General features: G+C 45.6%; 1 long non-coding RNA gene across 1 annotated transcript in view; it reads right to left on the minus strand.

Moving 5' to 3' along the window:
• The window catches only part of LOC139433155 (uncharacterized), a 130,016-nt gene that overhangs the window by 35,573 nt on the left and 79,723 nt on the right, over positions 1-14,720 (minus strand). The gene's annotated exons all lie outside the window — the stretch shown is intronic.

Consider the following 14,720-nt stretch of genomic DNA (forward strand, 5'->3'; position numbering starts at 1 on the left):
TATACACAATGCAATGCAGAACCCCATGTAAAACAGTTAGTATACAAATGGATTATAAGGAATTCTGGGATAAACTACAGTAGCCTCGGACATACTGAACGATGTAATACCCCTATGATTGCGTACAAAGAGAAAGTACACAACAGAGAGAATAAACAGAAAGTGTTATAGTAGCAAATGTGTTCATATTATGCCTTATTGGTGGAATTAATTACAACCTATACACACCATCTATACACACCATCATCTTGTGATGAAAAACCCTGTATTTATTACATCAAAGGACCATGTGGTACACACTGAGCTAAAAAGTGGTATATCATAATGTATATATTATATAATGAATAAGGTATAACCTAATACAATTGTTCCCCTGTATGATTTATCTCTCAGATCCTCTGAAGATGTACATGTTTCCATCAGTACCTATGACAGTAACCTCAGGCTAAAGTGACACTGCAGGCAGGGCGGTGTGTATGTCAGCATTTCAGTAAGTGGATAAATAATTAACTGTGTGTGTGTGTGTGTGTGTGTGGTGTGTGTGTGTGTGTGTGTGTGTGTGTGTGTGTGTGTGTGTGTGTGTGTGTGTGTGTGCGTGCGTGCGTGCGTGCGTGCGTGCGTGTCTTCCTGAAGCCTGACACCTATTTCTCTACCTAAGAGTGAGTACAATACACTAGGTGGGGGGTTTGAAGCAGTGATAAAGTAGTCTGAGGTTGCTTTTGTTGCTATTGCCAACTTGTAACTCAACACTGTCACAAGCCTGTCGCTGCTGGAGTAAAGCGGATGAAAAGCATTGTTTCAACATCCTTAAAAAAAAAGGATCTCTCTCTAATACATTGAGTGTCAATTTGCCAAATAAAAATATAACAAATAGCTTAGCATGCAGCCACTACATCAAAAACCATTTAAAAGGTTACCCAACAGCCATCCTCTGGAGTCGGTGGATGCGCCGGCGCGTCCAGGTGCGCATCATTTTACGTAATTAATCATATATTTTCGATTATAAGGAGTAGAAATATGATTCAGATATCCACGGAATCGCTGGAAGAGTAGCTTTCCAGTGGTATCTCCTGTGAGACTGTAACCAGGGCCCTTTCTCATTTAATCAAATCCCCCTCCTCGACTCCTCGGCTCGCATCTCCTGTGGGCGGGACTAAGTATCGAGGATAGGAGTCGAGGAGGGGAGTCAAGGAGGGGAGTTCGATAAATGAGAAAGGGCCCTGGGCACAGCAGCCAATATGGCCGCTCAAAGCATCTTGACTTTACACTGTGTGGGATTGGTGGATTCGTGTGTCTGTCAAGGAAATCTCGGCCGGTGTTATGCCGTAGGTTGAAGCCTTGCCGTGGATTGAAGCCCTGTTCGCGGGGACGCGCAAAGGTGACGTCATCGCCTGTTTTGAGCGTTCACCGTTTTCTAAGCTTTTTTCACCCTTTTCAAAGCTTTTATCTGTCTTTTGAATGATATATCAGATTAAACAGCAAACGGCTGAATAAGTAATGTGCATACAATTGCGAGGAGGCTCGTTTTAAGGACACGTTTTTCAGATCTGTCACAATCTTCGTATTGGAATAAACTTACGTTTTTGAGTGTATAGTCCCACTCTGTTATATTCCTCCTTCCTACAGAACAGACAATGACAGGATAATATGTGATTTGTCAATAGTCCTATTTCTTAAAACCTTCTCTGTTGTTTAAGTGTCTGATAACCACAAATAGTAAGCAATGATATAACAGTAATGATATCTCATGTCAGACACTGTTATTTTCAATCAAGCCTAAAAGATAATGTGTTCAAACTGGCTTCACTCACTTCAATTGCTCCTTTGAATATCATTTTTATATATTACTACTCAACACATGTTTGTATTGTAATGCAACTATTTTTTTTAAATTTTATTTTAAAGTGACATTGAATGCTTTGAAAGGTGCCCTAAAATAAAGTGTATTATTGATCTTATATCTGTGCCTCTATTACATTACATATCATTTTCTATCACACTATTAATGTTCCTTATTTTAGACTAGGTTAATCCTGGTGTCAATAGGGAAGATCTGCACTGTTCTCTACATAACATGTTCAGAGCAGGTATTTCTCCTGCCGGATTTGGAACCCCCCCTATATCTTTCTCCAGGACAGTCACAACTTCACCAAAATCACACTGGTGCTTGCTGTTCCCCTCTAGTTTGTGCTCACCAAAGCATTTCACTCTGGGCCCAGCAAGTCAAAAACTAAAGAGGGGCTTCCATATACGGCAGTGCAGTTGCTAGAGCTGCCGGATTTTGAAGCGCCTCCTGTAATTTTGTCCAGGATAGTCACAATGTCACCAAAATCACACTGGTGTTGCATGTTACCCTCTAGTTTATGCTTACCAAAGCATTTTACTCTGCGTCCTGCAGGTGAAAAACTAAAGAGGGGCTTCAAAATCCGGCAGATCAGGTGTTGGTGCTGCCGGATTTGGAAGCCCCTCTTTAGTTTTGTACCTGCTAGGCGCAGAGTAAAATACTTTGGTGAGCACAAACTAGAGGGGAACAGCAAGCACCAGTGTGATTTTGGTGAAGTTGTGACTGTCCTGGAGAAAGATATAGGGGGGGTTCCAAATCCGGCAGCACCAACACCTGATCTTCCAGGGCTTCAATCTACGGCAAGGCATCAATCTACGGCACAACACCGGCAGCCATCATGGTCTGAAATGACCAATGGACATCGAGAAATCACTAAGGACCTACCCACCAAGTAAACAAAACATAAACCACGTGTCTCCCATCAGTTTACGTCTGTAAGGGGAGAGAGAGAGACAGAGAAAATGGCTAAAAAAAACTTTACAGTTGCCGACTTCCAGTGGTGTAGTGGGCGTTGGACGCGGGGGTATGCCGTACCCCCACTTATTTGGAGCATGATCTTTTTTGTAAAAGTCTAATAAATATAAAATCATTGCCAGTCTTATCAGTTGCAAGTGTGTATTTGTTGTAATAATGACAAAAACATAATACATTTCACAGTAATTATAATAAAAAATAAAAAACGATTTCCTTAAAGAATTATGATTAGTCATCACGCTCGTGACCCCGCGGCGAGCTGGGGAAGTGTCAGTGACACACCCACGGCCAGTTTACCGCCCGCCGATTTTGCGGCAGCTCTTTCCCTCAAGAACGCTAACGAAAAAGCTCTATAATGGCAGGCAAACATTTTTTACTTGACTTCTTTTCTAAAAAGAATATAATTCACAAGAAGAAAGAGTCTAGCAGCACCGAAGCTACAAGTGAAGCTGCTACTAGTACTACAGTACATCATCAGAAGAGCCGCCTAAAGACGTGGATAATGCTAGCTAACGTGCACGTTAGCTGCGCTAGCAACGTTCCCCTGGCTAGCTCAAGCTCACCTTTCCCAGAGGTGTGGACGGAGGAGATGTGGCGGAGGAAACAAGAGACATACCCGTGGATAGACTGCAAAGCTGGGAAACTGGGCTGCAAAGTTTGTTCATCCATATCTGATGTATCAGTCTTCAAAACACAAGGTGTGTGTGTGTGTGTGTGTGTGTGTGTGTGTGTGTTGTGTGTGTGTGTGTGGTGTGTGTGTGTGTGTGTGTGGTGTGTGTTGTGTGTGTGGTGTGTGGTGTGTGTGTGTGTGTGTGTGTGTGTGTGTGTGTGTGTGTGTGAGAAAAAATCAGCGCTGTCTGCTTATTTGCAATGTAGGCTAGGCCTAATCAGAATAATTTCCAGTCCAGATTCAATGTTTGCATTAGTAGGCTATATATATTTTTCGTTTTGTTTATTTAATAAGTTAATTTCAGGACAACTTTGGGAATTTTGTTTGTTTGTTATGAGTTTTAAATAGATTTGAAAGTGGAGATAGAGAGAGAGAAAAGCAGCGCTGTCTGCTTAGTTGCAATACTGTAGTTTATGCAATTTAGGCCTACACATTGTTTATGTAACGTATGTGCCAGTGTGTCCATGGTTTTGAGTCTGTGTGTGTCTGTTGAGCACAGCGCCGTCTGCTTTTTGCAGTACAGTAAGTAAAGTAGGACTAAGCATACCGGTAGTTTCTGTGGACCTGTCTGCCCGTTTTGTGAGTGCACTGCGCGCGTGCGCACTTGTTTGGCATTGTTTGGGATGACCTAATTTAAAATAGCGTCCCCCCAGTAATGCTCAGGCATAGGGGATGCCCAGGCCCCCTTCCAGCTGTTTCAGTGCGCTGGGCCTGTACTTGGAGACAGCCTGTTGAAAGCCACCCCCGACGCCGCTTCCGGACCCTTGCCAGACCTAATCACCGTCATGCGTTCCCTAGCTGTCATCCCAGTCGCTACATGCGTCCTGCGCACCGAGCTACTTCAGTTCCGCCAGGAATGCGATGAGACATTCCGTGCATTCGCTGCCAGAGTGCGGGGTAAAGCAGAGACATGCGCATATAATGCGGTATGCGAGTGTGGTAAGGACGTGGACTATACCGACCACATCATCCGTGATGTTCTGCTCAATGGCATTTATGACTCGGACATACGCCGCGAGCAACCTGATCTCACCAGAATGCGTGACTCCACCACGACTTCTTAACACCACAATGCGTGGTGGAGTCACGAACCTTGTTACATTTACGTGTCGGCACCACGCAAACAACCCCAATGTAAGTGAATGAGGCTCCTTTGTCGTGGTGCACACACGCATTTCTACAACGTCCCGCAGTGAGCTTTTATTCTATAAAACGTTTTTTTAAATCTACTTTATAGCTTGTAGTAACTCACGGGGAGGCTTCTTTATTTATTTGTATTCATAATAATTTGTATTTTTCGTCAGAATGTAAAAATTACATTAGTTACGAATTTGTGTTCTCAAAAAACAGTGCATTGTGTCTAATGCAACTGTGATTTTTATTAAATTAGTTTTTAAGGAAGGCCAGAGCTTCAGCTGTGTCAAATAGATTGTTCCCTTTAGTTAACGTTATTTAAAAGATAATGATCATGTCCCCTGTATTGTATTACGAGCGTCCATTCCCATTGGATAACGGAGAATTTTACACCCGGAAGTAAGTATTCTCCTTACTGTCGATTGATTTTACAGTGATATCTGCACTACTCATCGACTAAAAAAACACCAGATTATCCTTGTTAATTACACAACATTGATTGGTTTGAATTGTGTGCAATGCTTTTGTATTTTCCCCCTTCGTTTCGGAGAAACAATGTTTTTTTCGGAGTTTTAGGATGGCCGAAGACAACTACACTACCCAGAATCCTCAGCTATCGTTTGGGACTACACCATGTGCTTAGCTTGACAAACCCGATCAGTCCTCAACCTCTGAGATTGGATGTTGGAGTGGCAGTGTGCTAAATTTACACAGAGCGTCAAAAAGGACTTTGAAATGGAATGAAACCCATCGACGGCACACTATTCACTATACCCCCCCCTTAGGTCACAGGCTCCTCCAACAGTGCTACGCAATAAAACAGATAGGCCTACACAGAAAAAATAGTGAAATAGTGCAATAAGAGTCTATATACAAGTGATTGGAATATGATATATTAGATCAATAATTTCTAAGTAGCAGCCAGATGAATGTTATGGATGTTGTTTCTAAGTTCAGGTGTTTAATAATCGTATAGCCTGTGGGATGAAGCTGTCTCTGTGTCTGGTGGTTTTAGTCCGGATGCTGCGGTACCGCTTGCCAGACGGCAGCAGACAGAACAGTTTGTGGCTGGGGTGATGGGGGTCTTTTATAATCCTGAGTGCTTTCTTTAAGGTTATCCTGGTATTTTTACTCCACTACATTTATTTTAGTTACTTTACAGATTTGGATTAATGATGTGAAATATAAACAACCCTTAAATCAGACTTTAGTTACACCTGAGTGAAATTCAGTGAAGGTGATTGTCAAGTGCCAACAATCAGGCGAGATATTTGATAGTTGGTGCTTGAGAAGACTAAATATTTATCTGCAGATCCGTTTAAAGCATATTCATTACTCGTTATTCTCTAATAGTTAATTAAAGACTGTATATAATTGCTATTTTGCACATCCCTTTCAAGATTTCAAGATTTTCTAAGGTTTATTGACATATCATATATACACAATAGTGTAGTTATGCAATGAATTACAAACTTGGGTCACAGGTTCCTTAACAGTGCATTACAAGACATCTATCAATATGTGTGTATACTTCCACCATTACACTGTCGTATTCTGCACATTTCTTATACTATCTACATACATAAGATTATAATTAATGTGTATAATATCAGTTAAAATAAGTGCTTCAACATAGTTAACATTGCAGGAAAGTTGATTGTCAAGTTCCAAAACAAACCATGCAATTTAGACTTTGTCAGGCTTAATATTTATCTGTAGATAGATAACCCCAAAGCTTTTTTCCTATTTAAAAGAAGACCTTAACCTAAAGTATTCTTTAATGTTTAAATAAAGCCTTATTAGTTAGCACATCCTCCTATCAGGCACTAAACTGTTTTATTCTAGATATAATTTGAGTATCTTCTTGATATTTTCTATTCTATATTTATATCATTGACCTTCTACTTTCCCACTATTTTGTATGTACTCTTAATATTTAAATGTTTTCATAAAATATAACACATTCAAAAGTGCTTTACAAAAATGAAAGACATTAAGAAAAAGGCATTTTAAACAGTCGTTAAAAAGCAACACAATCTTCCTGCATTGCAATTACTCTAAACGTGCAATAAGGTGCTTTAACCAGTAGGTGGTTTGGGTTAAAAGCATAGGTTAAAAGGCTGTCAAGTTTACAGTGTTAACAAAATAAAATATACTGCTGTTTCCGGTTTAGTTTACGACGAATATTATTTTGTTATTGTTTTGATATTTGTAACACAAAAGAGATGGAAAAACCCCACAGCAACACAGAAAAGATGGTCTTAACATGACCCAGTGGTCTAGTAGTTAATAAAAAACAATAATATCAAAACAAAATATGACTACTAACTTTATTGTGAAATTAAAACAGAACGGTAAAAGAATAGTTTCCGGTCTATTCTGAGCCCGATCTCTGTAGATAAATAAAGAACTACGACAGATGTGTAATATTTAATGCAGCCAAACCATTTATTACAATGCATTCATGTGATGACTTTCAAAGAGTAAAGCAAGCACTGCTGAATAAAGTATGATTTTCTCTTTTCCGAAACCTTTTTTTCATATGGAATCCAGTTGGAGGTCAACCAATCAAAGAGCTTGAGGACTGATCACGGGGTTTGTCAAGCTAAGCACATGGTGTAGTCCCAAACGATAGCTGAGGATTCTGGGTAGTGTAGTGTCTAACTCTCTTTGTTTCTCCGAATTGAAGGGGGAAAATACAAAAGCATTGTACACAATTCAAACCAATCAATATTGTGTAGGACAATCTGGTGTTTTTTAGTCGATGAGTAGTGCAGATATCACTGTAAAATCAATCGACCGTAAGGAGAATACTTACTTCCGGGTGTAAAATTCTCCGTTATCCAATGAGAATGGACGCTCGTAATACAATACAGGGGACATGATCATTATCTTTTAAATAACGTTAACTAAAGGGAACAATCTATTTGACACAGCTGAAGCTCTGGCCTTCCTTAAAAACTAACTAATTTAATAAAAATCATAGTTGTATTACACACAATGCACTGTTTTAAAATTATTATGAATACAAATAAAATAAAAGAAGCCTCCCGTGAGTTACTACAAGCTATAAAGTAGATTTAAAAAAAACGTTTTATAGAATAAAAGCTCACTGTGGGACGTTGTAGAAATGCGTGTGTGCACCACGACAAAGGAGCCTCATTCACTTTACATTGGGGTTGTTTGTGTGGTGCTGACACGTAAATGTAACAAAGTTCGTGACTCCACCACGCATTGTGGTGTTAAGAAGTCGTGGTGGAGTCACGCATTCTGGTGAGATCAGGTTGGCCGCGAGACGCTGGGGACACCTGACGTCCTGGTTAAGCCAGTTAATGACGTAATTGCACTCGTCAAGAACAGAGAGATGGCCCGTAACGCTCTCCCGTCGTCCTCCCTATCAGCCATGTCGTCATTCCGGCGCCTGAAGACGACTCCACAGACGAGCCCCGCCCCGAGCCCTGCGGACGGGGCTAAACGTGCCTCGTGCCCGGAATGTAAGAGCGTCTTTAACGTCTTCACGGAGGGGCCTCGCAGGTGGAATCCTAAGCCTCACCAGGTGCGCATCGGCTGCTATAGGGCCCGCCGGCGTCAACAGCCGTCGTCCGACAGTCAACAGGCCGCCATGGGGTCGGAGCCGGTCTCCCAGGTCTCATCGGTGCAAGCTGGGGCCCGCCCTGGCCGACGTCACAGGAGCCGACGCCGCGCCCCTACGTCGCACGGATGTGTCAACAGGCAAGCACCTATCAGACTCGAGCACCACATCTTCTCCAAGGGCGAATGGAGACGGGCCAGGCTGAGAGACCACTCCCGAGCATTAATCACCATCTCGATGGACATGCCAGTCGGGCTGAGGGATGGCACCGGCAACCGGGGCTCAGCCGATGGAGCTCGGATATCCGCCGTCGCGGACACTGGCGCGCAGTCGGACCTTTGGTCGCTGGAGGAGTTCCTGGCCTGCGGTTTCTCGCGGGACGACCTGCGACCCGTCAGCCTCAGCCTGTCAGCCGCCAACCGATCCCTATATCCATCGAGGGGGCGTTCTTCGCTAGGCTCTCGACAACCTGCAGCGGGGGGCGTGTCACCTCCTGCCGTTCCATGGTATATGTGAGCAGCTCGGTCCGGGCCATGTACCTCTCCTACGAGTCGTTGCTCAACCTTGGCCTCTTGCCCGCGAACTTCCCATCGGACGACGTTGCAGGGGGGCACAAGGACAGGCGTAGCCCTGACACGGCTGACACGCCAGACCAGCCCTTGTCCGTCAATGCGACGAGGTCAGCCAACGGCGGCTGCGTGGCGCCAGGTGACCCCCCGGGACGCCCAGTGCACATGTCCTCAGCGCACGGTCCCCCCGTAGCACTGCCGTTCCCTTGTAAGCCAGAGAACAATTACAGGATGAAAGATTGGCTACTCGGGAGATATGCCTCGTTCAATACTTGCCCCCATCGAGCACTACCATGCATGGAGGGGCCACCTATCGAGATGCACGTGGACCCCGCAGCTACGCCTAGGGCATGTCACACCGCGGCTACAGTGCCTCTACACTGGCAGCGGAGGGTCCATGATGACCTACTGCGGGACGAAGCCCTTGCGGTCATTGAACGTGTGCCATACGGCGAGCCTGTGACGTGATGCCATCGTATGGTAGTCACTTGGAAGCACGACGGTTCCCCACGCAGGACCATGGACCTCTCCCCCTTAACAAATTCTGCCAACGTGAGACCTTCGCCACTGAGTCCCCGTTCCACCTTGCACGCCGCGTCCCGAAGGGCACCTGGAAGACCGCCACGGACCCCTGGTACGGCTACCACAGTGTCCCCCTGCGTGAGTCGGATCGCCACCTCACTACCTTCATCACACCCTTCGGCCGTTGGCGCTACACAAGGGCACCACAGGGTTTCCTGTCATCAGGGGAAGGCTACAACCGTCGGTTTGATGCCGTCCTCTCGGACTATGAACGCAAGGAACGTTGTGTGGATGACACCATCCACTATGACACCGACCTCGTCGTGGTCACCGACCATAAGCCGTTGGTGAAGATCTTTGGCGACCGTACGCTGGATGAGATCACAAACTCGCGTCTGTTTAGACTCAAGCAGCGCACCCTCCCATGGCGCTTTGACATTGTGCATCTGCCTGGCAAGAGCAACTATGCCGCTGATGCCACGTCGAGGCATCCTTCCCCCTCGGGCTCAGCGAACGACCTCTCATTGGGGCTGCCGAGCGGGCCTGACGCCGTGGAGCTCGGAGCCATCTCTTGGCCCCTCCTCGCACGGGAGACAGCGACTGACGGATGCCTCGGCCACCTCCTCCAACTCATCGAGCAGGAGGGTGGGATTGACGTAAATGACCCTGCCCTGGCGAGTCTGTCATCGGTCTGTGAGTCCTTCTACGCACAGGACGACGTCCTGCTCTATCGGGACCGCGTCGTGGTCCCCCCATCCCTCCGTGGGAGAGTCCTTCAGCATCTCCATGCCGCCCACCAGGGAACCTCAGCGATGGGGCAGCATGCCCGAGCCATAGTTTACTGGCCCGGGATGTCCGGGGACATTCAGGCCACCAGGGACGGATGTGCAGACTGCAACCGCAATGCTCCGTCACAGGCGGCTACACCCCCCCTGCCATCCTCACCCCGTCCACGCCATTCGAGGCGGTGTTTGCTGACTTCTTCGACTATGGGGGCCGCCACTACCTAGTTGTCAGGGACCGTCTCTCGGGCTGGGTAGAGGTCCTGAGCTCTACGGCGGGTACTGCCCTGGCGGGCTCAGCTGGCCTTGTCCAACACCTCCGTTCATTCTTCGCCACCTTCGGCGTACCGGAGGAGCTCTCGAGCGACGGTGGTCCGGAATTCAAGGCGAGCCACACTGAGGACTTCCTCTGCTTATGGCACGTCAAACACCGTGTGTCGTCCGTTATTTTCCCGCAGTCGAATGGGAGGGCAGAAGTTGCGGTTAAGACCGTTAAGCGCCTCCTGATGTCCAACACCGGCCCGTCGGGCGGCCTTGATCAGGACCGCTTCCTGCGTGCTATGCTGCAGCTGCGAAACACGCCTGACCCCCACTGCAAACTCTCGCCAGCGCAGATCATCTTCGGCCGCCCCCTTCGTGGCTCGCTCCCCTTCGTGGCTCGCTCCCCTTCGTGGCTCGCTCCCCTTCGTGGCTCGCTCTCCTTCGTGGACCGCCTCGAGAAGTTCTCGAACCCGCACATCCGCCTGCTATGGCGCGAGGCATGGGCGGCGAAGGAGGACGCCCTTCGGACCCGTATGTCCTGTACCACCGAGTCCCTGGGGACTCACTCAAGACCGCTCTGCCCATTGGCACTCGGCGAAAGGGTATTCCTCCAGAACCAGCCAGGCCTGAGCCCCCATAAATGGGACAGGTCAGGGATCGTGGTGGAGTCTCCGGGCCACGACCAGTATCGGATCAGGGTTGACGGTTCGGGACGTTTGACACTGCGCAACCGGCGCTTCCTCCGTGCCTATACGCCGGCCACACCCTGCGCCCGTGAGCAGCCGGCGGTGCCCTTGCCGCAGCCCGCTGCTCTGGACCATCAGCCCCCACCTATCCACCCGGGCTGGGCGACGCCCCAGGGGATCACTCAGCGGCCGGCTGTTGGACCCCGCGACTCGGCTATGGGCGCTTCCCCACCGGCACCTGCTGGTGAGGCGTCCTCTGACCTCACCGTTCCTACGGGTGCCTTCCTGAGCGCACCGGTGCCGCAGTCGCCGCCGATGCTGCCCCAGCCTACTCGGCCAGGCCGCGTGAGGAGGCCGCCTGCACGTTACGAGCCTGAGTCCGGCAGCTGGATTTAGACCGTTAACCTATTCCGGCCCATAGTTTTCCGGTCTGGGGCGGGATGAAGAGTTTATCGCCGGCCACTAGAGGGCAGCGTCACTGCTGTCGCTGCCCGGATATGCCGTGCTTTGACCCGGTAGTGCCTAGCGGCCATTTTAGTTCACATGTTGTTCATTCACTCCGCCTCGAGTTGAGACGTTCATCCACTCACTCATGTAAGACTGTTTCCACTTCTGTTTAGTGTGTCTTTAATATATGTAATTGAATATATGTGTATTGGTCATGACATGCATGTATGTAATATTTTGTCAGCTTATCCTGCGGCATTGCTCTGTTTCAGGGTGTCGTCATCCTTGTCATTAAAGTACCAAGACTGACATTGAGGAGTGTGTTTCTTCAATACTGTTCTGTACAGATGAGACTGTCATTCTTTCACACACACATACGGGTATTGGGCCGAGGGCGACACCATACTTCCGGTGTCCGCCGTTTTACGCAAGGTGCAAGCAGGCCAAGGGTTTAGCCGTACACCTTCTAGGTGTTGCTAAGCTTCCTGTACTGAATATCATAGTCTATTGCCTTAATCAATATCTAGTCAACTCTAAAATACCACATGCAATGGCATGATAATATTATTGTGACAAGTGGGATATTCACCTGGTGTTTCCAGAAATTAGATGTAGATGCAGCCAAAATCGACGAAGGCCACTTTCGACAACCCACACAGCTCTAGTTTATGCTGGTAACGACCTAGAGCACACCCCTCAAGTCCAGAGATGTAATCCGAAGACATGTAGCGATTTCTTCGGTCGTTAATTCATAAAAAAAACCTAGTGCCCTCTGCCTGGCTACGTTAGCTAGCTGTTTATATTTGCCCTTCCAGGATATTTGCACCTCCATGAAAATGGCGTATTTATATATATATATATATGGCGCGTGTTGCATTGTGGGTAGCTCGTGAGGTCACTGTGTGTGAAAGATGTGTGCCTGTTATTATTTTACCATCCTGTACAGATGAGACTTTGTAATCAGATGTAGCCTATGTATATGTGTGTCTGTGATTTTATACTGAATAATGTAAAGTAACTGGAAATACGTGTGTGTGTGTGTGTGTGTGTGTGTGTGTGTGTGTGTGTGTGTGTGTGTGTGTGTGTGTGTGTGTGTGTGTGTGTGTGTGTGTGTGTGTGTGTGTGTGTGTGTGTGTGTGTGTGTGTGTGTGTGTGTGTGTGTGTGTGTGTGTGTGTGTGTGTGTGTGTGTGTGTGTGTGTGTGTGTGTGTGTGTGTGTGTGTGTGTGTGTGTGTGTGTGTGTGTGTGTGTGTGTGTGTGTGTGTGTGTGTGTGTGTGTGTGTGTGTGTGTGTGTGTGTGTGTGATCGAGAGAGACTCCTTCTCCAACCTCCCAAACTTTCTTTTTATGTGTGCATTGTTATTTGTGCTTGAGCAACATTTTACTTGAACTTTATTTCAATGAAATTAGTTGTAATTATTGTCCTACATTTTAATTTGTTTTACAGAGATGTTTCACAGCTGTCTGGGCCTAGTGGCAGTATCCAGCAGCCAGAACATCCATCTGTGCCTGCCCCCAGGTCAAGATCTACTGTGGCTCAAGGGCCTTCACCAGAGCCATCACCACCAAGGACCAGCAGACCAGCATCACTACAGCTGCCTCCACCTCCATCTGCGGCTGCCACCAGGTCAAGATACACCTCAGCACAAAGGCTCCACCACAGCCATCACCTTCAACCCAGCCAGCAAGGAGGTGTCGTGGAGGTCTTGTATAGCACTTGTACACCCCACCTACACAGCAGCCCATGCACCATCACCCCCATCTTCACAGCAGCCAGACCCACTGTCTTGGAAGACAGACAAAGACCTTGACACTGTCTTGACATTTATAATGAATAGTTGGTTGAAAGTTCTGATGTTCAATTTTGTAAATAGTTATATTTTCCGGTTTCTTATATTTATATAAATAGTTTATAATAAATTGTTGGTTGAAAACAAAGGTTGAATGCTCAATTTGTATTTGTATACATCACATGAACCTTGGTATGTAATATGAAGTCATTATTCAGTCCTAATGTATCTCAGTCCCTGCTGTGGTGAAAGTAGAGTGATAAACACCTGTTTTACTCAAAATTTGAATTGAATGTTTTTCATTTTAGACATGAATAACACATTTATATACAGTGTAATTCAAATATTTCACTGCTTTTGTGATCCTAAGACTTTGGTAACCAAATCTAAAACACCAAAACAATTCGATCACATGAGTACATTTGTGTTTTCACAAGAGTTTTGAAGATTTTCTGAAAATCGGATGTAACATTTTAAGCTTTTGAGCTACTTATCTCATCAAACAGTGCTCTAAGCTGAGTAATTTGCATATATAGCAATACCAGAGATTGTCCTGAGCATTTTGATATGTAACACATGGGGTTCCATGTTAGAAGAAATACATTTAAAAGGTGATTTAAGAAAACATCTAAAAATCGAGAAAATACCCTTAGACTCCAGAGGGTTAAGGCCAATATAAGGTAATTAGCCTACAATATAAAAAAAAAACTTGACACAAGGTCCATGAAAACTAGCTTTTAAGTTTTGCTCTTAAGAATGACAATATAGTTGAAATCTCTGTAAAATCTAATAGATGGACTACAATGTTAATTAACAATGATTATTACAACCAGTGGCATCCATTAACCATCATGTTAAACATTGAATACTAGTAATACGCATTTGATTATTGAACATACTAAGTATCGACAAAAATCATCTCACCGCTGAACAAACTCTCATGACGGTTTAAACTTTAAACTAATAAGTGGACCTTGAGTTAATTGTTTTTTCATTTTTTAAAAACCTTTTTTAGACTATTCAAAAAGAGACACCGTTATCAAATTTATTTTCTCCTTTACTTATTAAAAAGCTCACCACGAGAGTGCTGGAATAATGGATAGTTGACCAATAACACATAACATATGTTAAATCAAATAGTAATTCTTATTTTTTACAAATAGACTGAATTCTAGGACTTTTGACATCACATACATTTGCAAGTTGATGATATAATCCAGGAAAAAGGCTAACATTGAGTGAGGATTTCATTTAAGTCTTTCTCAAGGACAATAAAGCAGGAAATAATGACTGCTCCGATTGAAAATGGGCATGTGTAGTTATGTAGGATTCATTTATGGAGGGGGGACATTGATGTGCTGTTCTGCAGAAACATAATGATCCACTAGAGGCCACTGAGAGCCCCCACTCTGCTGTAGAGTTGTTGATAGGTCTGTTGTAAAGATTGAGCT

Source organism: Pseudochaenichthys georgianus, chromosome 24 (assembly GCF_902827115.2).
Source record: "Pseudochaenichthys georgianus chromosome 24, fPseGeo1.2, whole genome shotgun sequence".
Lineage (NCBI taxonomy): Eukaryota > Metazoa > Chordata > Actinopteri > Perciformes > Channichthyidae > Pseudochaenichthys > Pseudochaenichthys georgianus.